The sequence below is a fragment of the Lepidochelys olivacea genome (assembly GCF_965140295.1).
Source record: "Lepidochelys olivacea isolate rLepOli2 genome assembly, chromosome: 21".
Classification (NCBI taxonomy): domain Eukaryota; kingdom Metazoa; phylum Chordata; order Testudines; family Cheloniidae; genus Lepidochelys; species Lepidochelys olivacea.
This window is the reverse complement of record NC_140431.1, coordinates 1,552,707-1,579,372: the sequence shown is the minus strand read 5'-3', so window position 1 is coordinate 1,579,372 and position 26,666 is coordinate 1,552,707. Positions and strand designations below refer to the sequence as shown.

At 46.3% G+C, this 26,666-nt stretch overlaps 1 protein-coding gene across 1 annotated transcript in view; it reads left to right on the top strand.

The window, feature by feature from the left end:
* Window positions 1-26,666, top strand: part of LOC311511128 (uncharacterized protein) — a 99,527-nt gene that overhangs the window by 30,839 nt on the left and 42,022 nt on the right. Inside the window, exon 4 of the mRNA XM_084611489.1 lies at window positions 21,521-21,773. The gene's annotated coding sequence lies outside the window, so the exon portion shown is untranslated. The remainder of the gene's footprint in view (window positions 1-21,520; window positions 21,774-26,666) is intronic.

Genomic DNA, 26,666 nt, shown 5'->3' with positions numbered 1-26,666 from the left:
TTTGAGGATTTGGGTTTGTTTGGCAGAAACTCCCTATGAAGGAAACTTGATGACACTGGATCTCTACTTGCCTGTGATCTCTAAATGAGTCTTAATCAGGAGATTTTCATTTGTGAAGAATTAGCTGCCATTATTGCAAGCAATTATCAGCCAGCAAGGTGCTAAGAGCTAATATCAGGAAGTTTGCTAGAAAAGTGTGAACACAGCATCTTAGTCTTTTTGAATATTGCTAAATGGTTAGAGAATACTTAAGGGCTAAGTAGAATTCTGGAAGGATTCCAAAAATAATCAAAAGGGGATAGTCAAGGTATTTGTGAACTGTTAAAAGAAAGACTTAAGATTTGCACTTGTGGGGTTTAGATGAAAAGTTCTAGAAAACACACACTCGGACATATCTGCCTTAAGGGTGCTTGTAGGATTTCCTTCTTAAATCATCTTTAAAATTCTTCTTTTCCCTCCCTCCTCACCTCCTAGGATGTGCTTTATGATTTTTATGCAGTATGTAGTTTCTGCTCGACCTGAAATATCTGTTTTCTTCCTGGAGGACTAAGTAATGACCCCCGTGCTGCCTGTGACAAAGGCTACTGTATAGAATTCAATTCCATTCCAGGAGATTGGAATCAGCCTTTACAGAGAAGGCCTAGCTTAGTTTCTATTTTTACATTTAATTCCACAAATGTCCTAGAGCCCTGCATGTGTGCCTCAGCGTCAGAGGAGATGATTGTATGCTGGGCAGACCCTCATCACAACAAATCTTAAAACCGAGCCTGTCTCCTTCTATCTCCGAGGTACCTAAGCCCTGTGGACATTCTAGCAGAATTACCGCAATGCCGATAGCACTGTCTCTGCCCCTTGTTCAGCACACTTAAGTAGTGGGGTCTCTACACTCTCCCAGTGACTAGATGAAAGCTTGCTTGACTAAAACTCAGGCTGGCTATGTACATTAAGAATTTATAATGCTCTCATCGCCATGGACGTAATGTTCACTCAAGGAGGACCAGGAACCTTGTTCCTCTGTTGATTTTGCTGCTTCTGAAGTGGGTTTTTCATGTCCAACTGTTCTGCCATTGCTGTTAATACAAGAAGGTTTATGCAAATAGGAATGTGATGGAGTTGACTTGGGGCATGAATGGACTGCAGAGGAACTAAAGGAATGTTCCCAGAGAGAGGGATGCCTTGCAATTAATGGGGGTTGCCGAAGAGCCATCTTGTGGGCCGCTCCTGGATCTGTCGTTAGTAGCAGCCGCTCAGAGTGTTCTTTATCTGCACTTGGCAGTGATGTTCTTTCTCGCTTCCCTCTCTCCTCTTTGCCCTTGTCACCTCCAGGTTGGGTCACTGCACTGCCCTCCATGTGGGGCTGCCCGTGGAGGTCACTCACGCTTCACCTCCTGCAGTAGCTGTAAGCCATACTGACATCGTGTGGGTCATTGTCGGGCTCCCTCTGTTGGCTAGGCCACATATAGAGGTTTACGAGTCTGCTGCCCCCTCCTTAGCTCAAGCACCAGAAGCTCCTGCTTCCAGGTCCCTGCAGTGTCCCAGCCAGGGATGTCGTTACACAAAGCAAACAGGGAGCAGGTGACACTTGTGCTCTGGAGGCTGCCCTGGTTTCCAGTTAATTCTGGGTGTGGTTCAAAGTGCTGACTTTGATCTGTGACTCCTTCCGTGCTTTCAGTTGTGGCTGATTGAGAGCGCATCTCGCCCCTTCTGCTCCATCCCGGGAGCCACGGTCAGCCGGGGAGTTTGTAATGACGATCCCTGGGTGCAGTTTCCTCACAATTCTCTCCACCATGCACGGTTCATTGGTCTGGTCGAGCTTGCATTTGTTGGACTTTCAGAGCACAACGCAGGTCTCCAGCTGAAGGGGTGGCCAGGCGGGGTGCTCTGTGGGGTATGTTTCTGTGCGCATTGTCCTTAGCTGACTGCCATTCTAGCTGATCTTCATGTTAATGTGTGTCTGTAAATCAAACCTAGTGCTGAGCAGCTGTCAGACTTCCATCCCTGTAGCATGAAGCCCTGTCTATATCCCCAAAGCCCTCTGCTCACACTACCGAGAAGGGTGCCATCAGTGGAGAGTGGTTATTGGTCTGGACTGAGGTCCCGCTGGAGAAGGCATTACAATGGTGAGCATGCAGATTCCATGGTGATGGGCATGGCATAAGAACCTAGATGCTTGCTGAGATCACCCTGAATCAAATTAAAACCAGAGACCAAAGATAAAATTTCATATCCCTGTCTTCATCCCCTTGCCTGGCACTGGCTGGCTTTTAGCCAGCAGTGACTTAAATGTGGAAAACTAGTGTCCCATGGATTTGAATCTGTACTACAGAAAAGGATAGAATGTCAATCTGATCAGGCTTTAGCAGTGTATTTCTCATGGTGTTAACAGCAGTTGTGTGCCTAATGCCTTGGGCATTGCATTACAAGCACATGCTATTTAGCAGTGCACAGCTAATTAAAAGGGCTGCTGTAAATAACTGCAATGAGGACAGCCTATCCTGTATGCATTCTGCTGTTAAAATGCACTTCCCCAATACTGATAGCAGACAGAGCCCCCTCTGATGCCTTTTTCTTTGTGTCAGCCCAGTCCTTGCAGAGCAGCTGTATATAAGGAAGGGGGGTAGCACTTGAGTCTTTTGCACCACCTAAGCCTGGACTCATAATCCGAGCTCCTGTGGTGAGGGGCGCTCTGTCTACACCTTGAGTAGAGGGGAATAAGAACACAGAACCCTGGCTCACGCTCTGCATGATACGAATTATGTAGCACTTCCCACCAGTCTCCATGGTTTTGAACGAGAGGAGGAAGTGTCGCTCTCCGGAGTGTGTCAGCTGAGGGGCGGGGCACAGAGAGATGCGGGGTCTTGCCCAAGGCCATGCAAGCCACGGGCACGAACCCTGGCCTCCTGAGCTCTTCCCCACTGGGCCCTGCTGTCATGGAACCAGCTCACTTCCTCTGTTCCTTGCCGTAAAAAATATCATCGGTTTTGCTGTGTGGCCAGCTGAGCCATTTAATCTTCGCAAAAGGGCAGTGGTGCTGGAACACTGCGTACGGGGGGGTGCTGAGAGCCACGGAACCAAACTCAATCCTGTGTGTGATGGAAACCACTTCAAGCCAGGGGGTGCCCCCAGCACTCCTAGTTCCAGCACCCATCGCAAAGGGCTGTTTCCACAAGAGCCCAGCCCAGCCATCTGGCTGATACTGAGCATCTGGAGAAGGAAGGAGAGCCTGCTCAGGATCCAGCTGGCTGAAGTACTGGTGAGTGTCGATAGCACTAGGTGGTGGCTCTGGTTTCGTGCCTGTGGCTTTGGCTGGAATTACTCAGTCCTACAAGTTTCAGAGTAGCAGCCGTGTTAGTCTGTATCCGCAAAAAGAACAGGAGGACTTGTGGCACCTTAGAGACTAACCAATTTATTTGAGCATAAGCTTTCGTGAGCTACAGCTCACTTCATCCAGATACATACAAGAATCCCAAATGACCTCATTCAGGAAAGCAGTGGTACATGTTGAGATTAAAGCTGTTCTGTGCTCATGACATGGAAACCCAGCAAGCCCTGCAAAGAGCAACGTACAGATCCAGTGTGAAACAGATTATTAGCAGACCCTGATAGTCTTAGTGGCAGAGGGTGGTAAAGAGTCGCTATCCAAGTGCAGGTTTGAACTACAATCACTTCCATAGGGAGAGAGAGACTGTGCAATTATCTGTATTAGAGACTTGGGGTATTAACATATCTGTGAATGCCCTGTGAGCTGCTGGAGTGGGTATGGCTCAACCAGAAAAAGCAGCTGGTAAGTAGCATCTTTTAAGGCATAAAAGGCCAAATTTGGCTTGGTTCCATTGAAATCAAATGGATTTACACAAATCAAAGCTCTTGGTTCAGTGCTTGTACCAAGAAATAACCAGCAGAAATAGAGTAAATGGGAAAACTTCCCAGATGGGGGATCTCCACAGCGATATGAGTCTGAACGGGGAACCTGACCTTCCTAAAGGTATCCTCCCCCCAACCCCTTTGCAGTTTCATTCCTGCTCCAGAAGAGCAAGAGTTCAGAGTCTTTCTTGTGCTTTCGGTTTTGCTGCTACTGGAAAGAGGGCTGCAAAGCTTCCTGATTCAAAGGCAAAGTCATGAATGAGGTCAGTAAAAGCCAGGAACTCTTTTCTTTCCAGTAGACGTCAAAAGAAGCTGTCGTTACCACAAGAGGTTAGGAATTGGCCTCTTCAGGCTTTTGTTTCAGTGGCACAAAGTGTAAAGAAAAAAACTTTCTCCTTTTAACTTTGCATGCACACAAGCCAGCATTTTTTGACTGTGTTTTCCAGTGAAACCGTAGGCCTGCGACAATCTCACCTGGAAGAAAAGGAGGACTTGTGGCACCTTAGAGACTAACCAATTTATTTGAGCATGAGCTTTCGTGAGCTACAGCTCACTTCATCGGATGCATGCCGTGGAAACTGCAGCAGGCTTTATTTATACACAGAGAATATGAAAAAATACCTCTGTGTATTTTCTCTGTGTATAAATAAAGCCTGCTGCAGTTTCCACGGCATGCATCCGATGAAGTGAGCTGTAGCTCACCAAAGCTCATGCTCAAATTGGTTAGTCTCTAAGGTGCCACAAGTCCTCCTTTTCTTTTTGCGAATACAGACTAACACGGCTGTTACTCTGAAATCTCACCTGGGTTTATACTTCAGGTGATGGCAATGAGGAGGAATGGGAAAACACCTGAGCTAAGTAGATGCCCACAGATATGAGCAGTGAAAATTCACCCCCTTTTTTCCCCACCCCATAAGTATTTTTGCAAACTTAATGAAGAGAGAAATATTAGCATTTCAAATACAGCTTTGGAGGCAGATAACAATTTTTTGTGACTGTCACATACAGAAATATTATCAGCATTCCTGGAGAACTGCTTTCTGCCTACATGTGATGGGTGAAGGCCCCATATTGACACCAGAAGGGTTAAAGAAACCTGAGAGTGCTGGTAACCTCACCGATTATACCTGGGAAGGGTGTGGCCAGGTGAAGGGGATGGGCTTACGAGAGGTGAAACTAGAGGTCAGCTAGGAGGAGGAGACCCAAGCGTGAGGGTGTAGACCAGGGGTTCTCAAACCTCATTGCACCGACCCCCTTTTGACAACAAAAAATTACTACACGACCCCCAGGAGGTGGGGACTGAAACCTGAGCCTCTCCGAGCCCCACTGCCCTGGATGGGGCTCCAAAGCCTGAGGGTGTGGGAGTCAAAGCTGAAGCCCAAGGGCTTCAGCCCCAGGCAGGGAGCCTGTAACCTGAGCCCTGTTGCCCAGGGCTGAAGCCCTCGGGCTTCGGCTTTGGCCCTGGGCAGTGGGGCTCGGGCTTCAGCCCCAGGCCCCAGCAAGTCTAAGCCAGCCCTGGCGACCCCAATAAAACAAGGTTGCTACTCACTTTGGGATCCTGACGCAGTTTGAGAACTGCTGGCGTAGAGTGCCTTTTGTCTGGGAAGGGGCCTGATAGAAGGTAGGAAGGGCAGAGGAGCAGATGGTTTGCTCCTAAGCTGAGTTTCAAGGCTGCAGGAAGATCAGAAACCTCTGAGGGAGAGCAGGCTGGATGAAATCTTGGGAAGGTTGAGCACAGTGCCAGTCCTAGACTATGGGGCGGACTGAGGTATGGAGCCTGACAGAGGTGAGGACATAGGTGAGGCCCGCCTGTAAGACAAAGGAGCAGACAGTTGGGCCCAATTGGGACTGAAGATTCAGTTGACTTTATATTTCCATTGGACCTGGTAAACGACTTTGTGACTCTGGAAGGGCTGGAAACCAATCATGACACTGCCAGAGGGCCAAGTTAGGGAAGGAAAGACCACAGCAGGGCTGAACCAGTAGTTGGCAGGGGCATTAAATGGGAAAAGAGCCTGGAATTCCATGCCTTATCATGAGGGACACGCCAATGGGTGAGTCCTCTGTTCTACGTGCAGAAAAAACAACTTTCATTTTCATTAATTCAAGGCCAGAACAGTCTCTCACAAACAGGTACAGATACGGGTTTGCAGGACTTTTCTTTCAGTGCTGAGAAATGTGTTTCGTATCTCCTCATATCCTGGGCACCTGAACAGAGACAATTGCATGGGGTTCCCTACGCATGGGTGGGAAATCCCCACTTTAGCAAACAGTCTGCAGTGTGGCTAGAACCTGACTGCCTGTGAGCTGTGCTGGTAAGATGCCAGAATGATGACGTGCCCACTAACGAGAGGTGGCTGCAGTGTGACACGCCAGCAAGATGCAACATCTGTTGCAGCCCTTGCTGTTGCCCTGGCTCTGCCTAGATGCAGGCTTATGGCTTTTGTAGCCAATAAATATAAGGAGGTGGGGAGATAGCACTGAATCTCAGTGGTGTCCATGCAGCTGCTGCTGCCTCAGTTTAAACTATTAAGCTGATTTCCCACAAAGGTAATTTTCTGCTTCTCTGACTCAATTCCATTCATCTCTTAGAATGTAATTAGTATCCCTTCAGTGTTCTTTTATGCCCAGCTAATTGCACCTTGGTTCAGGAGTTAGTTAATGCCTATCCATTTAGGCTAGGACAGTAAAATCTAATTAGGGACCAGACCAGACAAATGTGTACTGGGGCTACCGCTGTCTGCTTTGCTGTCTAGGGTCTTTTGGCTTGCACCAAGGAAAACATTTCCCCTTTTATGTTTAAGCTGTTCCTGAGCTTTACATCTGTGTCATAATGGGGCTGTTTGGAATGCTAAAGCCTTTTGCACACTGCCTCATGCAGCATTAGCTGCATCTCAGAGATGGGCTAAAAGCAGAGGGGATTATGCTCCAGCTTTCACATAGGTTAAAATGTATTTGCAAGACTCCTTGTCAGCTGGTTCTGCGTGTACTCAGATAGCAGGACTGCAGTGTTCCTCTGGAAATTAACGTGGTATTGCTCTTTAGGGTGCACTGTAACCGGACACAGTTCATAAATCGAAGTAAAAAATCCCAAATTCCAATCCGTAGGGATGGAAATCCTGGACTCAGCACTGATGCCCAGGCTACGGAGGGCTAAACAGCCAGTCTGTGCCCTGGCCATTCATTCTTAGGTGGCCAGTTCAGACAGGCTCCAGGCTGGTAGCTAATGACCAGAACAGTGTTACTGATGGACAGCAGGAGAGTGAGTTTGTGGGGGGGCGGAGGGTGAGAAAACCTGGATTTGTGCTGGAAATGGCCCAACTTGATTATCATACACATTGTAAGGAGAGTGATCACTTTAGATAAGCTATTATCAGCAGGAGAGTGGGGTGGGAGGAGTTATTGTTTCATGGTCTCTGTGTATATAATGTCTTCTGCAGTTTCCACAGTATGCATACGATGAAGTGAGCTGTAGCTCACGAAAGCTCATGCTCAAATAAATTGGTTGGTCTTTAAGGTGCCACAAGTACTCCTTTTCTTTTTGCGAATACAGACTAGCACGGCTGTTACTCTGAAACCTGATGGACAGGTGTTCACTTCACCACCACAGCTAGCACCAGCGGACTTATTCCTGAACGGTTGGTCAGAAATTGTTCCTCTGAATAGGTTCTTTTAAGAAAAATGCCATTTTTGAGATTCAAAACATTTATTAAAAATGACAATTTCAGGATTTGCCAGAAGCTGGGAATGGGCGACAGGGAACGGATCACTTCATGATTCCCTGTTCTATTCATTCCCCTGGGGCACCTGGTGTTGGCCACTGTCGGAAGACAGGAGACTGGGCTAGATGCTCATTCTTATGTTCATTCTTACGTTCTTAATGAAAGTTAATTTAGAAAAAAACTAAATGAAGTGTTTCAATAATGTTGAAACATCCCATTTCAACGTTCTTGCAATAGAACATTTTGATTTTTAATTTCAAAACTACTTCTCTGAACAAAATTATTTTGTTTTAAATCTATATGAACCTTTTAAAAAGTTTAAAAGGATTAAATTGGAACTAAATATGGTTTTCTCAGTGAAATATTTCCAGTAACTTGAAACAAAACGTTTTCAGAATTTTGTTGTGCATGAAATTTCTATTTGTTTTGGTTTTGTTGTTTTGAAAGGATTAAAAATTGGAAACAGACTGGAATATCTGGTTCCTGCCCGGCTGCACTGTCTTGCTTTAGGTGGCAGTTGCACTGAGGTGCAGCAGCAGAGCAGAGTGGGAAGAGGACACTGGTCTTGTCACTATCCAAATTTTGGCAATATTGACAGGGCTCATCCTCCAGTGCTGCTGGTACCTTTGCCAGCTCTTAGCTCAACCCAGCCAGCGTTCCCTGCCCACTGGAGACTAGGAGGGAAGAGAGGAAGAGCCCAGCCCAGGTCTTGTGAAATCTCTTTAGACCATGGAACAACTTCTTCATGGGGTGAAGGGTCAGACTGTCCCAGCCCAAGAAGCGCAGCCAACAAGTCTGTTGTTCAGGCAGCTTGGCTGGGTGCCGGGGAAAGACGGAAACAGCCTTGGGAGTCGTCAGAGCCTCTCCCATCAGGAGCAATGTGGTGGGCAGGGGGAGCTGGGCTAAGGGAAGGGGCTGGCTACTGTGAGAGGTTGAGGATGACTGGCTTGGAGTGACCATGTGGATGAGGACAGAGATCAGCTAGATAGTGCAGAGGGTGGGATGTGTGGAGTGAGGGGGCAGCTTGCCCCGGAAGGAGACTTTGGGGATGGGATTGGAAATGTGTTCTTTGTACCAAGTCATGTGCATAAGAACTAAAGGACACTTCCCTCCCCACCCCACCCCCCATATCCCCTCTTCATCCTCTTTGTGGTGTTCTCGTGGGTCATTGTTTAGTTGTGAAGCTCTGTGAGGCAGGGAACATGTCACCTGTTCGGTATCTGGCATGCTGAGTGCTGCTGCCATCTTGGTATTACGAAACCCGAACTCCCCACACCTGGGTAGTGGTTTTCTGTAAACCTCTCAGAGCGCAGCTTGCTGCTGGTGCGGGGTGAAGCCAACGGGTCCCAGCCCGACTTCACCTGATGGCAGGGAACAAAGAAAATGTAACTGCAGTTGTCATGTGTTCTGAAACTTGAAGCTTGCTTAGTGCCTTCCATAACACAGAATGCATAGTACCAGCTGTTGCCCAGAAACGCAGCCTCTAACAGGAGCACACATGTGCCCATGTTACTCCCCGGGGGAATTCTGCGCCACTGCACAAGCACAGAATTCATGTGCCCCGCAGATATTTTTTTCTCTGCAGAATAATAGGTTCTGCCAGGGAGGAGTTGCAACTACACCTTTTGCCCACTAAGGGCTGATGTGGTGCCAGAAGAGAAGGCAGCTGCCTCACCACCGGAGCAGCCAGCCGTGGAGAGGGGGAGAGGCTGCCTGCCTGCCTCACAGCACCCTGCCCACAGGGCCAGGTGAGGAGGCATGGAATATGAGGGGGTTGGACAGAGCAGGGCACACGGGGCTGCTGGGGGGATCACATAGGCTGGGGTTCAGAAGGGCTAGTGGGGGGAACAGACTGTGGTGGGGGCACAGGGGCTAGCGGAGTGACAGCATTGAGCCAGGGGCTGAATGGGAGTGGGGATGCAGGAACACATGGGTATGGGGAGAGGAGGTGCAGAGCCACATGGGGACAGGGGGAGGAGGGTGGCTGGGTGGGGTGCAGGGTCATATGGGGACAGGGGCAAATGTTCCTGACTGAGTGGGAGAGGCTAGGGGGTCAGTCACGGTCTGCATGTGGGAGGCTCCCCAACTCCCTAACAATCCCTGCCCCCCCCCCATCTGTTCCATACTTCTCCCACCCACATCCAACAATCCTCCAGGATCACTTCCAGGCAACTTTCCAGCAATTACTTCCCTCTCTATCAGCTCCTCCATTACCGCGGACTCCCCCAAGCCTTTACACTACTTCTGAGGGGTGCGGGAAATAAGTTTCTGTATTGTAGCTTAAATGAATTATTACTCAAAATTCTTTATTAATATGCCTCATAAGGAATCTATTTGTCAAAACATTTCCTGAACCTTTTTTATCTGTATTGTTACAGACATAATTACTGACAGGCATTTTGAAATAACTTACCAAAATAATTGAAATGGCATGATTATATTGTGTTATTTTGACAAATAAAATATGAAGCATTTTAAAGTATTGTGCACAGAATTTTTAGTTTCTTGGCACTGAATTCCCCCAGGAGTACCACAGGCACTGGCATACACACACGTACACACCTGCTTTACTCATATTGATCCACTTCCTTTAAAAAAAAACAGGACTTTAATAAAAGTGAGTTTGTCTCCAGGATTGTTGAAAAGCAAAGGATCTCTGGAGCGCCTTACAAATCCGAGAGGGGAAAAGTGGGAATGAGGAACAGTGTGGGAATTTAGTGGAGGAAATGCCTAATTAGTGGTTAAGTCCCTGCTCTTTGCCAGTAGAAGCAGAAAAGAGACAGGGTGGGTTTTTTTGTTTGTTTTTTAAACTTCAGTGCAGTCAGCAGCTGCAGCCCAGTTAGACTCAGGTGCACAGGTGATGCTGGAGAATTCTTGTTCCTCATTTACCTAAATTGATCCATTTTTCCACAGGCCCTTGGGACTGACTGCCTCACAGGAATGTGTTTCTCCTGAAGGATCTTTGAAATCTTGTTACTGAGAGCAGCCGCTTTGTCTGTGATGGAAAAACCTGGCAGATGAAAATGAAGGCTTTGGTAAACTCCAGTTTGAAAAGAAACCAAAGCACCAGCTTTTAGAATTCTCCAAGAGTCTTTGGTCCTTTGTTATCTCAAATCTATCATGGTCCCTTTCTGAGGAGGGAATGGCACCTAGTGGTTGGAAGAGGACCAAGGACTCTGGGATTCTATTCCCTGCCCTAGGAGGGAGCATGATCTAGTGGTTAAAGCATGGGACAGGGAAATGAGGACTCTTAGATTCCCAGCTCCATTGCTGACTTGTTGTGGGCCTTAGCACAAGTCATATTTTTAACTTTTCTGTCCTCAGTCCTTTGTAAAATAAGGGTGACATTACACTTCCTAGGAAATAGGGATTGGTTCTTATTTCGTGCTTTGGGCCTCTGGAAGGGGTCATGCCCGAGAAGTATAAGTGTCGGGTCTGTTCTCTCTCTGCCAGATTCCTTGGCTTTGGCTATTGTGGGCTCTCCGAAACCAGAGTTCTGCACAGCAGGAGCTTGACTCCTCACCCCTTTTGAAATGGGAATGTTTCAAAGCTGTTTGCAGTGGCCCTTCCTCAGCCAGTTGCTCCTGGCTGGGTTCCTCAGCAGTTCACTCAGGCAGAGGTTGGTAACTTAGCATTTATCCAACCTCATGTTTGATGCAAAGGGAATGAATGTTGCAGCCTCGCAACCCTGCTATGAGAGTTGAAGAGGTTGGTGCGTGTTGCCTTGTTGATTTTTCTGTGGAGGACATCCTTGATAGAATTGAATGCACGCCAACTAGCTTGCTTTCTTCGCGAGACTTTGCCTTCCTGATCATGACGCATGTTAATTTCTTGGCCCAAACAGACACATTGTTCAACTTCTTCTTCTATTTGTTCTCCCTTGACTATTATTTGGGCTTTTGGCAAGGCATCAGACCGCACAAATTTCGTTTAGAGCAGTTCATTTTTGGTGTGACTTGACCACTTTTTTGTGTTGAGTTCTCACAGCATTTTCTGTAGTTGGATAGTGTTTTCTGCAATCAACATGATATCATCCACAAATCTGAGGTGGTTTTAAATGTTCACCGATACCACCCTTCCAGTTCATTCACCTCATTACCATTTCGAGGCAGGCTATGAAGAGTTTCGGTGAAACCCTGTCTCCTTGTTTCACACCTTTTTTTTTTTTTTACTAGGATGTGAAGGGGAGTATCGAATAGAGTTATATCTATAGTGCAGTCAGAGTTTGCTTCCTTTAGTAGTTTGATATTGTTTGTGTCGATGCCCTGCTCTGCAAAAGCTTTCAGCACTGCATTGATCTCCTCTGTCAAATGCTTTTTTATAGTCGACGAGGGCAACTCATAAAGAGAATTTGTATTCCTTTTGAGCGATGTGCTGAAATTCCTTCGAAAGTCTGCCTGCTCTCTCAGCTGCTGCTCGTCCAGATTCTGTGAGAGTCTATTTGTTATTTTGGTAAATAGCTTGTAAATATGTGAGAGCAGACATAAGAATTAGGTGGTATGTCTGTACGTATTTATTTATTTATTATTGGTAAAGAAACAGCAGGCTGCCATTAATCTAGAAGTGACTGTGACATTAAAGGAAGGTTTGCAAAAGAATAAAGTTTCTTGTAGTCATACTAGGATGCAGTTCCTTTTTTCAGGGAATCTCTGTCCTGAACCATAAAGCCTTTCACTTTTATATAATCCGAGCAAACTTCGTCTAGAGCTCATTTAGGAGAAGTACCATTGGAAATTGCTGAGCCTTGACTTTGGGAGCTATTTGAAAGTGAGGGTAGGAATGGCCATTCCTTTATTCTGCGGCCTGTCATAATAAAAAAGAGGGAGGAAGTAACCATCAAATAACCTAGCCTACTGACCTAGATGGAAAAGCTCTGGTGGTGGTGGTGAAAGGTGCCAGTAGTTTGCCCACTGGGGATGGTTGATCTCTGAGCACACACCCCCTTGTTAAGGAAGCTGTGTGGGCTAAAGCACTCTAGCAGGTAAAGCGCTGAGGTTCCTTTGAACAGCACAGTAGCTGCACAAGGGGAGGGCGAGGGGGGGGGGAAATGTGAGGCTTGATACCCAGACTTACCTCTGAAGGCCAAGTGGCCCCAGTAAAGCATTTTGGGCTAGGAATGTTTCCTAGGTGACCAGTTCGGGGGCTGGTGCAGGAAGAAAAGATTGACTTGAGAGACAAAGGCAGGACAGTTGCTTCTGGGAACAGGGCAGTGATGCCTGACTTGAGGTTTCTTCTGCCTTTGCACCATTTGTGACCACCTCTGTATCAGGCAGTAGGGAGACAGACATCTGGGGAATAAACTAATCATACTAAGACAATACCTGGCTCTACATCATCGATTTCTCCCCCAGTGAGCAACTGGCCTGCCAGCCACCAAAACCTTCTACTACTCAGCAAACGGACAGGAGTATAAATCATCCCCCGTCTAGCCAGGGAAGCTCTTCCTTTTTCATGAGTGGAATCGATATTGACAAATGGCTAGCTAGTAAAAATTATTCTTGTCTCTAGTGATTGCTTCATTCTTCTAAATCTAAACAGGTGATGACTCCCTTTTCTGAATGTTCAACTCATTTGTTTGTCTTAAGGGGTTGTTTTATCGATCGACTTGTTTGGTGACATTATGGTCCCATGAGACATGGGACAGCAGCCTCTATGTACAGTACTTAATGCCAGTAGTCTGGGTCCAGTCCAGCAAAGCTTCTTTAACACAAGGAGTCCTACTGACTGGGTCTTTGGGACTCAGTTGACGCCACTGGGACAATTCACTGAGGATTTGCTGTATGAGGTCAAATTAATGATCTAGCTAACCCAGTACCCTGCCTCCGTGAATGGCCAGTACTGGATGCTTCAGGGAACAGTACAAGTTATGGCACCACCCGCCCAGGGGGAAAGCTCCTTCTTAACCCTGGCTAATACTTGAAAGCAGGCAGGTTTATATCCCTTCTGCAAACTTTTTCTTGCTTAACTGAGCCCCTCGTCCTGCTGCTATCCAGCTTAAGTGCCTGCCGGGGGGAAGATGTTACACTGAATCCTGTGCCTGGATTAAAATGTATCTACACCAGTACAGTGGGAGAATGAGCACAGGGATGGTAGTGAGTTTTCACTGCAGCTCCAAACTCTTTTACTTATCTTGCCTTTCTCTCCTCAACTGCCCTCAATTGCACTTTCTCCACAGGAGCACCACACCGGCCGGCTGTACTTGCTCTGCCTTTTTATGGACATGCTATAAAATGTAAGTTATTGTACTGTACAGTTTTGTCTCCACCACATCCCCTAGGTTATTGCAAGTGATTAGGCAGGCACTGTAATGTAACATGATTATATAAAAAAAAAATCAATGAAAGCCTGGCTTACGCGCATTTGACTTCTCATTTTATTTAGTCAGAAGTGAATTGTTTCCCTCAGTAGAGGGCATAACTATCTGTAGTTGTGTCCTATTGCTTCCGAGTAATGTGTTGCTGTCTCTTTGGTCAGCTTTCTCTTGAATATGCACTGGAACCTCCTTATTATAAAGGACTGGAAGGTTAAATTAATATTTCCGATGCCTGACACCTTCCAAGCAAGCCCAGTGTTAGAGAGCAGATATCTGAGTGAACTCTTTGTAGGTGGGGTTGCAGAGGTGATGGATGGCTGAACCAGAATTGAAACCCAGGAGACTGCTGCTTAAAAAATAAAATTGTGAATATTCATTCAGATTGTTAATGAGCTCTGACTGCATTCATGCTCCTCTTGTGTGAGTTTTCCACAAGCTGTCTAATGTATGAGTCTGTTCACAGGACCAAGATAAATTTTAAGTGACTGTTACAAAGCAGCTCTGCAATGGAAACCTGCTCTTAAGAACTATGCACATCAAATCAGATAACAGAAACATATCGTGAACTGTGTCCAGTGAAAAAGTTCACATTTTGAGCATTAAATATTCACAAGTTGCATGTAGACAAATAATTAGCAGAAATTTTATGAATAATGAATAAATATGAGAAGTGCAGTCTGTCAGCGGATCGATGAATGAAAGGAGTTTAAATTCATCTAAGTTATAAATTACTTTGCTCTACTCCTGAGAGGTTGTCAGGTCCCTGTTGTCTGACTAAAGATGACTCTGGTTATGTTGAGCAAAAGAATTGGGCACCATTTGGAATGTGAGTACTTCTAGAACCCACAGTACCTCCTGGAGAACTGTTGGGTTTGTGGTGTAGAATCAGAACCATAGGGTTAGAAGGGACTGCAAGTGTCATCTGGTCTAACCCCCTGCCAAGAAGCAGGATTTGTTGGGTCTAACCCATCCAAGACAGATGGCTCCAGCCTCTCTTTTGAATACCTCCAGTGAAGGAGCTTATGACCTCCCTAGCTAGTCTGTTCCATTGTCCTACTGTTCTTACAATTAAAAAGTCTTCCCCTGAGATTTAATCTAAATTTGCTATGCTATAGTTTGAACCCATTGCCTCTTGTCCTGCCCTCTGTGTAGCAAGAGAAAACAACTTTCCTCCATCTTTTTTTATGGCAGCCTTTCAAGTATTTGAAGATAGATATCATGTCCCCCCTTAATCTCCTCTTTTCCAAACTAAACATACCCAGTTCCTTCAGCCTTTGCTCACCTCTGGATCCTTTCCAGTTTCTCTACATCCTTTCTATAAATTGGTGACCAAAACTGGACACAGTACTCCAGCTGAGGCCTCAACAGCTCCGAGTAGAGCGGTACTATCATCACCTCCCAGGACTTGCATGCTGTGCCTCTGTTAATGCAACCTAAAATTGCCTTTGAATTTTTGGCACAGCATCACAATATTGACTCATTGAGGTTGTGATCCACTGCAATTCCCAGATCCTTTTCAGCAGTGCTGCTGCCAAGCCAGTTAGCCCCCATTCAGTATTTGTGCATTTGGTTTGTCTTCCCTAAGGGTAGCACCTCACATTTGTCTTTGTTGAATTTCATTTTGTTGTCTAGAGTCCAGTTCTCCAATATATCAAGATCCTTTTGAATTTTAGGTCTATCCTCCAATGCATTTGCAACTCTCCCCCTAGCTTTGTGTCACTACAAATTTGATCAGCATGCTCTTTATTCCAACATCCAAGTCATTAATAAAGGTGTTTAAACAACGTAAGACCAAGAACAGATCCTGTGGAACCCCCCTCGAAACCTCCTTCCAATCTGACATCATTCCATTAATAGCTATTCATTGTTTCCAGTTGTTTTACCAATTATGTACCCCCTAATGGTAGTTCTGCCGAGCCCGCATTTCTCCAGCTCACTTATCAGAATGTCATGAGGGACTGTGTCAAAAGCCTTGCTGAAGTCCAAACCAGTTACCCTGTCAAAGAAGGAAATCAAGCTGGTTTGGCAGGATTTATTCTAGGTAAATCCAGGCTGGCTGCTGGTGATCACCCCTCGTCCTTCAGGTGTTCGCACGTGGAATGTTTTATCCATTGCTCTAGTAGCTTCCCAGGTATCGAGGTCAAGCTGACAGGTCTGTAGTTCCCTGGCTCCTCCTTCCCCCCCTTTTAAAGATAGGCCCTGCCTTAGCCCTTCTCCAATATTCCGGGATCTCTCCTGTCTTTCAGAAAACATCCAGGCCATTCTACTCGGCTGTAGCATGGTAAATACTCCAGAATGTATCCGCTTTTGCTAGAGTATCTGTCTTTAGGCACTGGGGAAGTAGCGCTTCAATGCACCTATGTTCAGCAAGCAAGTTTATTGATATTTTTGGGCTTGGGTTGCTTTTTAAAATAAGGTGATTTTTTTGTTTATTTTTACTGCTTGGAGTATTCAAAAAACTTTCAGGTCATGCAGAAAGGCACCTTAACTGCAGAGTGAGCAAAGAGATGACTAGTTTTGTGCTGTTTTAGTAGCTCCTGGGAATGAAAATAGCAGGTTCAGAGGAAAACTTCTCTGCTCTGAAATGCTCCTTTCCTTCACAGATTTGACAGGCTTGTTGAAAAAGTATAAAATCAGGTGGCATCCCCTTGTGTATGGGTGACCTTTCAAAGCCATTGCATGAACTGCAGCAGTGAAGAGTGGCTTTGGGTTCCATGGAAGCGACAGGGCTAGGTATTTTTCTGGGGTTAGTAGCCAGCAGCGGTCCTTAAGTACCCCAAACCATGATGCAACAGAGCATCCCAGCTTCACAGCACTAGGGAAGGGGCTTTTTCTACAGCGTCGCCAGAATCTGTCGGGCAGCAGTAATATATGTTCCTTCTCTCTCAGATGCTGCAAATGCTGAGGCTGCTGGTTGAGGCCTCAGTCTTTCCACTGGAACCTGTTCTCATTTGTTAGTCATTAAAAATGTCTTAGAAAACATACCCTGGGTGAACTGTCATGCATGAAGGAGGCCTCAAGGCTTAAGGGTGACAGGATGGCTCTAGGGAATTGGGTATGGAATGTTTCATCTCTAGGTCTCTGGACAAGGTGGGAAAGACCAACAGCTGTTGCAGTACTGTCTGTTGGTAGGAATTGGGGGCATGGCGCCTTGCAAGCAAGGCGTATTGGTCCCTGCCTGGAGACGCTTGCAATCTGATTTACCACCTGGCAGTTGTTTTGCTATGTTTGGCTTCTAGACAATATCACAGCTGGGCTCTTGTCTGCAGTCTCAGCAGAGAATCCAAAGTCTGAGTTGGCTGCAGAGAGCGGAGTCACAGATGAGGTGTGGTAGGGGTGAGGGAAGCTTATATAACTGCTTCCTTTTTACTCCTGTTTTAGGAATAAAGAGAGAGGATTTTGGTTTCCAGAGCTGTCAGTCGGACTTCTTTCACCAGTGCTAAATTTGCTCTACATCTGAAATAAAACCACAACCTTTGGAGGATGAACACCTTTTTCACAGATAGGTGCCTGTTATATGCTGCAGCTATCCAGTGTCAATACATGTGTATTTAACAATCAATTAGCAGTTTAAAAAAAACAACAAACTCCACATGAGTCTTACAAGAGCTGTGTAGAATGCTTTTTAGGGAGCCTTCATTTAAAGGGCTGCTGATTATGCATCAGTGGCTTTGACAGTGCCGGGGACGAGAAAGTAAATACTTCTAGTGTAAATCTTATCGCCTTTAAAAGTAGGTTATACTTTCAAAGTGGTTTAGTTCTTAGGAGTTTAATATTGTGATGTCCGTGGCAAGACAACTAATTGGGCTGGGGAGGTGGCTGTATTGTATTGAGATTAAAAGAAGAATTTGAACTGGTGGTGGAGGTGCGTGTGTGTGGTTGCATTTTTAGTTTGGTTTTTTAGATTCTCCCCTCCCCCCCCCTTCATTTTGAATGTGACTCGGGAGGTTTCATGGACAGTGACTGTGTTGGAAACTGGTTCTGCCATTCTTAGCAGATTTGTGGAGGGGATTAAGGGGTTCCACACGAAGTGCAGGGGGAGATCATTGGAGGAACCTGGGGAAAAGGAAAAGAAAGATTGTCCCTTTTTCAAAGTGAAAACAATACAATGAACTGTGTGCTGGTTTGGTTTTAATGACCCTCCAAAGGTCCCAGCTCCTGGTGGCTTGGCAGCTTAAGGAAATGGCTGGTTGTGTGGAGAGGGGAGGGGGAATCATGCCAGGCTGCAGCAGAGGAAGGAAAGACAAGGCGGCAATCGGCCAGCCCCGAAATGACAAGCAGGATATTTTTCCACCCATGGGTTTATCGGGTGCTGCTCCTTACAGGAGTGATTCTGTGATGAGGGTTGGGTTTGTTTCTTTATTCCCGACTTGATCTCTGTTCACAGCAAGGGGATGGCCCCATGGAGTGTTGATTCGATGGTAGCTCCTCCCACTGCATGTGTAATGAACTTGCTTGGGCTGGCGCAGGTTTTCAGCTTGGGTCCTTCGGCATGAAAGGCGTGGGCAGGCTGAGACTTCAGTGGTGACTAGAGCACCCTGTAATTTGAATAGGAGTTTGTGTCTGGTTGGCTTTGAAAGTCTCAATAGTGAGAGTACCGCGTGAGCGAAAGAAGTAGCACTCTTTGCTGGCAGCAGCGGCAGTAGACTCGGGTGGTCCGTGTGGGCCCCCTACTAGAACGGACCAAAGACCCCACATGGGTGGCGCAGACACGGCCGCGGGGCCTGAGGATCTCATGCTGTTGGGGAGCCAGACAGATGTGATTGGTTTTTCTGTTTGTTTTGAGCCAGGCTTGCACTTTTGGACCGGGCTTCTCATAGCCTACCCCCCACCCCACCTCTGAGCAGCAGCTATGCTTGGCTTCTCTGCCTCCTGCAGGGAGTGGCCGAGGTGTGGCCTGCAGGGCTCTGTGGGGGGGCCCAAGCACGCCCTCCTCTTCAGCAAGAAGTTGTGGCCTATGGAGACAATTCCCTTCATGAAATGTCCCGCCTTGATCTGGCATAACACCTTGGAAGCATTGCATACTGGGCTCTTCCATCTCCATAGTCCCATGCCACTGGGATAGAAGAGAGCCCACTCCATTTTATGCAAGTTAGACGTGACGTGGTCCTTGGGTCAGCAGTGTTTGTGCATTATCCCGGGACAGCGCTCCACCCCGTGCAGGACGAGCAGAGCCGAAAGGAGGAAGGTGCTTTGCTGGAAGCTGTTTGCAGTGCCCACGTTCTGCTGGTTCTACAAACCCCAGGAACCGTGCTAGGTATTTCTGGCGTGGCCTGCTGTTCCATCTATCTGGACCTCGCTCGTACGGAGCACTCCTGAAGCACCCCCGCTCCACTGTACCCAACAGACACGGGTGCTCTGCCTCTCAGTCCTGACAGAAATCTCTCTTCACTAGGTACTCCCATGTCCCGAATCCTCTCCGGCAGCAGCTGGGAATCTGTGCAGGAGAGAACAACTCTGTTTTTAATCCTGGCCAGTGAGTGGGTTGTCTTAATCCCATTGAGCAGTTTATATTGTTGGTTATTAAATGTGCTCGGCACCCATGCAGGGAGGGAGATGGCCTGCTTTGAAAGCCTCCTGCCCAGACTCCGAGTTTCCTCACAATCACGTGGATGGTTAGTTTCATAGCCCTGTCCCTTTAAGATCTGCAAGCTCTTAGGGATTAAGGGCTGTTTTCTGCAGAGGAAAAACAGGCTTAAATCCTGATGGCATTCCAGGATGACTCCATGTTAGCCTGTGAGAATGGCTTGTTTTACCTTTTTTATAGACGGAGAGTCCTTGGGGGGAGCCAGACCTGCCGAATGTGTTGCTGGCACCAAAACTGCTGTTTAACCAGGAGTAAATGTTCAAAGGGCCAGCCAGTGTTGTGTGCAGAGCCCCCTGTCTGTGGCTAATAATGGGTGCTAATAAGGAGACACACAGCAATGAGTAGGTATGTGTGTGTGTCTGATTGTGAAAGGACCCAATCCCGCAGTCTGATCCGTGCATAGGCAGGGATAGCAGGAGTGGAGAGGGCACGTAAGTGTGGAAACACTTCATGCAGCTGGTCTGTAAAGAGGTGATGCGGTAAGTCTCAGTTAGGAGAATTGTATGTGGCGAGAACCTGGCTCAGCTGGAAAGCGCCCCGTGTGGGCCACGCTTCTATTCTGGATTAAGAGTGCCCACACAGGGCACTATACCAGTAAATTTTCCCTGTGCAGACAAGCCCTTAGAAACTTTTCTCTTTCCCTTTTTCACCAGTCAGGTGAAAAGATTATTTTTCTGGGTAAAGGTGACAAGGGTTTTACATTCCAAGCCCTAACCTCCTAAACCCTTCCATTTATGCATATCCGGAGTGAATATCAAACGGGTGAACTGGTCAACCATGCCTAATGCAGATTAATGGTGAATCAGCTTTCCTATCTTAATTTGCTTATGACCTAGAGTATTAGAGAATGGCATCTGTTATCCTTCCGGTACATTAATGACTCCTCCAGAAGGAAAACTCCCAGGGGAAGGAATGGTATTTACTAACCTTATCCCTAGCACTCTTTACATAATAGCACGCTCCTCCAAACGTCCTTCACATGCTTCATCATTGTTTGCTCTGTATCATATTTTACTTCTGAAATTGCAAGAGTATCGCACAGCATGTGAAGGTGCTGAGTTGTGTTATATTTTGTTTGTCTTGAGTTTCCCTTTAGAGTCTATCCTTAGACGCCTAGTCAGTTTAGGAATTCAGAGCAAGCCAGCTTCCTCTTTCAGGGTCTCCAAAGATTTCCTGTATCCATATGTTGAGAAAGGAGGGGAAAAAAAGCCACCTTCAGATCTGAGGCAGATTTAGAGCAATTTCTGCCCTTCTGCTCTCACCATAGACTAATTATGTTCAGCGTGCATTCCCAAGCCATGTACAGTGCGCAGGGTTTTCAGGGATCTGAGGTACAGCAGAGGAACTTCATTCAACTCTGTTAGGCTCTGTGTGTTTGAAGACTCTCACACATTGTCATTGTTCTGTGCTTGGGGAACAGAGGGATCATTTGCCGTCCAAATTAACAGACGTGCTGGAGCCAGTTACTCTCACATCTCCAGAATGTTGCTTTGTTGTTGTTCTAATGAGACTGAGTTTATTCATTATTTTAAAGAAATTTTTAAAACTTGCCATATTTCAAAAATCCTTTTAAAATAATGACTATCAAAAACTTGTCAGAATTTTTGGGCTGTGGTTTGGTTGCTAGAAACATGTTACCCTGCCAAATAAGTTATCTCTGAAGAAATGAATGATTCACATGTAGCTTACCAAATATTTTAGTTAACTGTTAAGTGCCCCTTCTTCCTACTCACTGCGCGCGCGCACACACACACACACAGACTTTTAAACACAAATCAAGGCACCACCATTTTTGTGGGGGGGAGCATCTTGACTCCTTAATGAATTCTCATTTTTACATAGTACTGAGCACTATCCCTGTTAAAGTTGGGTCCCTTTTTAGGTGTCTCCTCTTGGATACCCAAAATCATTAGTCACTTTTGAAAATCTTGGCCATAAAATGTAACTTGTATGGGCAGATTTAAAGCTTTTCTTTTGTAAAATAAGCATTGCCTAACAGATCTTTATTTTTAGTTTTTCTTCTGTTTTTCTTAGTGTCAACAAAATCAAATGTGATCTAGTTTCCTGATGGACTCCAGTGCTGCTCTCTTGCTACACTGTGTACAGCCACTGAACAATGCAAATAGGATATTAAATGTACCTGGGCAGCTCTGAGTCAAGGCTTCACTGGTATATACTCAGGCTTCTGCTGCAAACATAATCGATTGAACAGTTTGAAGGATGATGCCTAGGAAGTTCCCTTCTCCAACATGACATTGATTGATGACCTGTAGGAACATCTAGCAAGGTTTGTCATATTTCTCTTGAAGCTGAAAATTGTGCCTCCCAGACCCTATGAATGCTGATTGTGCAAGAATTTCAACATGGATTTTTTTAAAAAGCATAGGCTTCACATTTTTACATCTTTTTACTTTAGGAATTGTTCGTTGTTTTGTTTCACAAACTAACATCAACATCGAGCTGAGAAATGTAAATATACAGCACACATTTCTGAATCCATGAGCAATACATTTTTAACTTTAGAATAAATTCAAGCTAGGCCAGGGTAGCTAGTTATCTAGCCTAGTGGAGCCCCAGTAAGTTGGGCCGGATGACCTTTGGCCCTCAGACAAGGCTGAGATCCTTGGATATATCTTGTATTTTAGTCTATCAAGCAGTGCATGTATGTGACTGCTATGAAATATCTACATTAAAGCACTTTGCCATTAATTCTTTTAGTATTTCAAATGCTTGACTGAGCTGCATGTTCCTAGTGCATCAAGGTTAATGGATAGCTGGTGAGCAAGAATTTTCATGCCTGCATAACACTAGAAATAAATAAATAAAACAAATACTCAACATAGGCTTTATTCATACACTGCAGAAACTACATCTGTGCTGCTAACAAAGAGAGAACACTTTTCCCTTTTCATGAAGGAACTACTTGGGTTCCTTAACAAAAAAGTTTTAACTTCTAATCAAGGCTAAGCAGAAAGAGGTACCAGTTAGAACAGCTGTTGCAACAGTGCAACCATTCAAGCTGACTCTCTGTACTCATGTAAACAAACCCCGCTGATTTCTGATGGACATATTATGCAAGTAGTATGAGCAGGATTGGCACTCGATCTTCTTGCAGGCGTTTCTAGCCCAGGAGAGTGCTGCAAGTATCCCTGGGCCTGGCAATATGCAGTGAAGCAAACAATTCTTACCAGTGACTGTACAGCACTTTAGCAGCACTGTCATGTTAACTGTGATACAGAAGACCTGCCCATAAATGAGACCTGTCAAGGTGAGAAATGACATGCAGGAAGACCATGGTCTTAGGCATGTTGCCAGTGCATCCTTCCCTTACTGACCTGCTTTGCAAGAGAGAAGGCTGAGCAAGAGGATCTTGGTAAACCACCTCCATGTTCTAACCTGAGCTTTGAGCTCTCATCAGCACAGGGACAGATTCAAATCCATATACACTATACACAAAAATTCCCATCTGGCCTGGAGACCGTCCCAGATCAGCAGAGATTTTGCTAACCAAGGCCCCAGTCCTGCACAGGCCACACACATACTGATGTTTTTGCGTCTTCTCGTGAGATGGTTGCTTGGTTTTGTGGGCAGCGGTAAATCCCCTTCCTAGCATGCCACTCCCATGTCGGGAATGTAATCTGAGCTCCTAAGGGTATGTCTCCATCGGCAGCTGGGCGTGTGATACCCTGCTTGAGCAGACATGCCTGCGCTCACTCTGACCCAGCTAGAGGGATAAAATAGAGTTTGGGGCAGCAGTAGGCAGGGCGAGCCACCCCAACACTAGGTACATACTCAGGGCATTCAAGACACTAGGTTCGTAGTCAGGACTGCTACCCCCTCACGTTGCCACAGGGACATTCTATTTTTAGCAGGCTAGCTTGGTCAGAGCACAGGTATGTTTCCTGGAGCTGGGAATCACACACCCAGTTCCAAGTGTAAACATACCTGCAGAGGGACTGAGCTGACTTTCCATGGAAGAAGGCAGCAGTGTTGAATATAGTAACCAGTTATACAGCAATGCAAATAAAGAATAATAATAGCAATGGCTCACTTGCTCTTGGCTTACCTTCAGCAGGAGACTGGGACATATGAAGGTCTCATTACCACACTTACTTCCCCTACAAGCTGCATGAAGTTCCAGTTTACCCCATGCTTATCCAGAGTTTGTATAGATCAGTCTTCCTAGTTTCCTCAAGCTTTTTTGTAGGGCTGTTTGGCTGCATCTATTTGCAGAAATTAAACTCTTCGTTCTTGGGGGGAAATTGTTGAATGTGCGTGTGTACATGCAACGTAATGGGGTTCATTTTGTAGCCCTCCCACTGTTGGGAGAGACTGAGCTGTGAACAGGGAGGGACTTTATTCCAGCTAATATTTCTTGTGCTGTTGAGAAATTCTGACTTTCATTAAGCAGAAAGTCTCAGCTGCCAGACCACCACAAATCTGTGCTCTAGTTTCATTTGTAAGAAAGCCTCTGAAATATTAATGGCTTTATCAGGTGCACTGGGAATGAATCTTGCTACCTTCCTGAGCCTAAAAGTACATTATTGTAGTCTTGCTAATGCAGACTAACTGGAAAAGGCACAAGAATACTGTCTTGATGTCTGTAGGATGTAATCGAAGTTAAATATCTACATCATTATTATAACTGAAAAATGAGATTCCCACAAAAGGTTTCAGGGCAATCCTGTTACCAGCTAGAAAATCTGTCAAAGACTGATGAGTATAGAGCAGGGCCATAAACCTTTTATAGGCCAGCTGTAGCCGTGAAAGCATGTACACTGCTTTGCTACCTGGAGCACAGTGTACAGTTGAGCGTGTTATGATCAGCCTGTGTGTCACCCATATCAGGGGAAGTGGCAGTGGAAAGCCGTGCTTAGTTATTAATGACTATTATGATGTTTCGGAGTGGTGTTTGAGTGTGGGTGAGTGTTTTCCCCCACAGGGGTAAAATAACCTAAAACATCAAATATTGCATACACTTTGAATTGGACAGAGGAGCATTTGCCCCTGGTGTGCTGTCAGCCTCCTATTGCCTGGGCGTGAGGCACACTACAGGCACCAGAGCTTGCCAGGGGAATGAGGTGCCAACCAGTGTCCCCTGCCCTTGGTAGTCTTCGTCTCCTGCCCAAACCTCTCACAGTTTCAGGGACATTGTGTGGGAAGCACCCCATCCTGAAGGAACATGGGGAATACAACAGTGCAGGCAGCTCTGAGTCTGTAGGGTTAATTTCTTCAGCACAAATAACCTTTCCTATCCGCCTCGCACTCTCCTGCGTTTTACTCTTTTGGCTGTAGCTCTGGCTGCAGGATAACCATGGGTTTGGTCAGGTGCAGGACATGTAAAGTGAGGGATCTGACATTGCCTGGGTTTGCGTAAGGAGGCCAGTGGTGCAGCTGGCCTGGCTTGACCTGTGTGTGGTGAATAGGTGTCCGATGTGCACTGTGGAGCAGTGAGCAGGGATGGGAGCAAGGCAGAAAGGCTCCTGGGTTGGCAGCTGTAGCCCATCTCTGGCTGTAGGTCAGTGCTGCTGCTCCTCTCCACTAGGCACACATGCAACACCGAAGCTTCCAGCTGGAACGGGGAGGGCCATGTGCAGCTACAGCCATTTGGCTGCTGGTGACTGCTTTGTTTTCTCAGTGCTAGCATAGCTGGTTTGAGGCTCGGCTCTGGGCATATTCTCCTAAGTGAAACCCAGCAACTCTGTGCCAGCCAAGAGCGCTTTGGGTCCACTCCCACAGAGCTGGCAAGGACGCCTGACTGGCTGGTTCCTCTCCATGCGCCCTGCCATCCCAACACCAGAACCCACCTGGATCCTGCACCTGCTGACCCTGGCATGTTTCTCTGCTTTTGAAACCAGCTCCTCTGCAGACAGAATAACTGAGCCCTTGTAACTGATGACTGTCACACTCCAGCACCTTCAGGTAGCGGAGCCATTTATTACAGCAGCAGCCACCTGTGGCATGGTGCTGCTGTCGTCTTCTGGCGTGGTTATTATAACATGATTTAGGGGAAGTTTCTTCACTGCCAATATTAATCTCTGCACACGTGCCTGAGATACCTTTTCCCTTCCGATATTTCTTACACACACAGATGTGGGCGCACGCACACGTGAGTTTTCTACTGGATCCATCCCTGTACACACTCTCTTTAAATATATTCAGCAGCTCTCTATTTCTCTGCTGCTTTATCTTAGTTCTTACCTCTGGCTTCATTTCATAAAGCTTGGTCCCAAACAGCTTCTCATTAGAGCTGCTATTGATAACCTACTTAGGAAGAACCCAACCTCCAGGAGCCCCTGTAGGGATACAGGTTGTGCCCTGTCCAGCGAGTTAACCTGCATTCTGTGACTAGATCACCTGAGTAACGTGGCATTCCCTCCCGTAGTACGTGTAATCGGGAGAGTAGCCCTTGTTGATGGTTTGTTTTAACCCCAAATTGAATTCCTTTTACAGTGCCCCCACCAGCCAGGGCAGTCTGGAATATTTTGTATTTGAATCTTATGTATGTGAATCTTTAAAACCTGCAAGATAAAAACTGCTGTTGAACTCCCAGTGAACCAGACCCTCAGATGGTGCAGATCAGCTTAACTTCAATGGAGCTGCACTGCATTACACCAGCTGGGAATCTTTAATGCCCCTGTGACAATATTTTTCATTTTGGACCATAATGTCCATTTGTCATTAAGTCCTGCTCAGTGACATGCAGGTTTCTGGCTCCTCAGCCTGCAGCCAGCTGGGCTATTTGGGTTTCGTGGATGAGTTGTTCTCCTGTCTGGCATGGTACAGGTTTGCTTTGGAAACACAAAGACATGCCTGCGCTCAACTCTGATCAAGCTAGAGTGCTAAAATAGAGTGTTGGGCACTGCGGTACGCAGGGCGAGCCACCCCAACACTAGGTACATTCTCAGGACTGCTAACCCCTGGCACTGACCAGTCATGTGGCAGGACAGCAAAGCAAGAATAGATTCCTAGGTGGAACTAAAGCTCCCTTTAACTCTCCTAGTTACACTCCAGGAACCTCTGGAGCATGGAGTTGCATTTAAAGCAGAGGGAGGTTCCAGTCTGCAAATAAGGCTTTTTCCATTGCTGTTGTGTGGGGCCATCCAGGCTGCCTGGATATTTATTTATGGCTTTTTTTCTTGTTCTGTGTCTAATGGGAGCCATATTCACCAACTGCGTT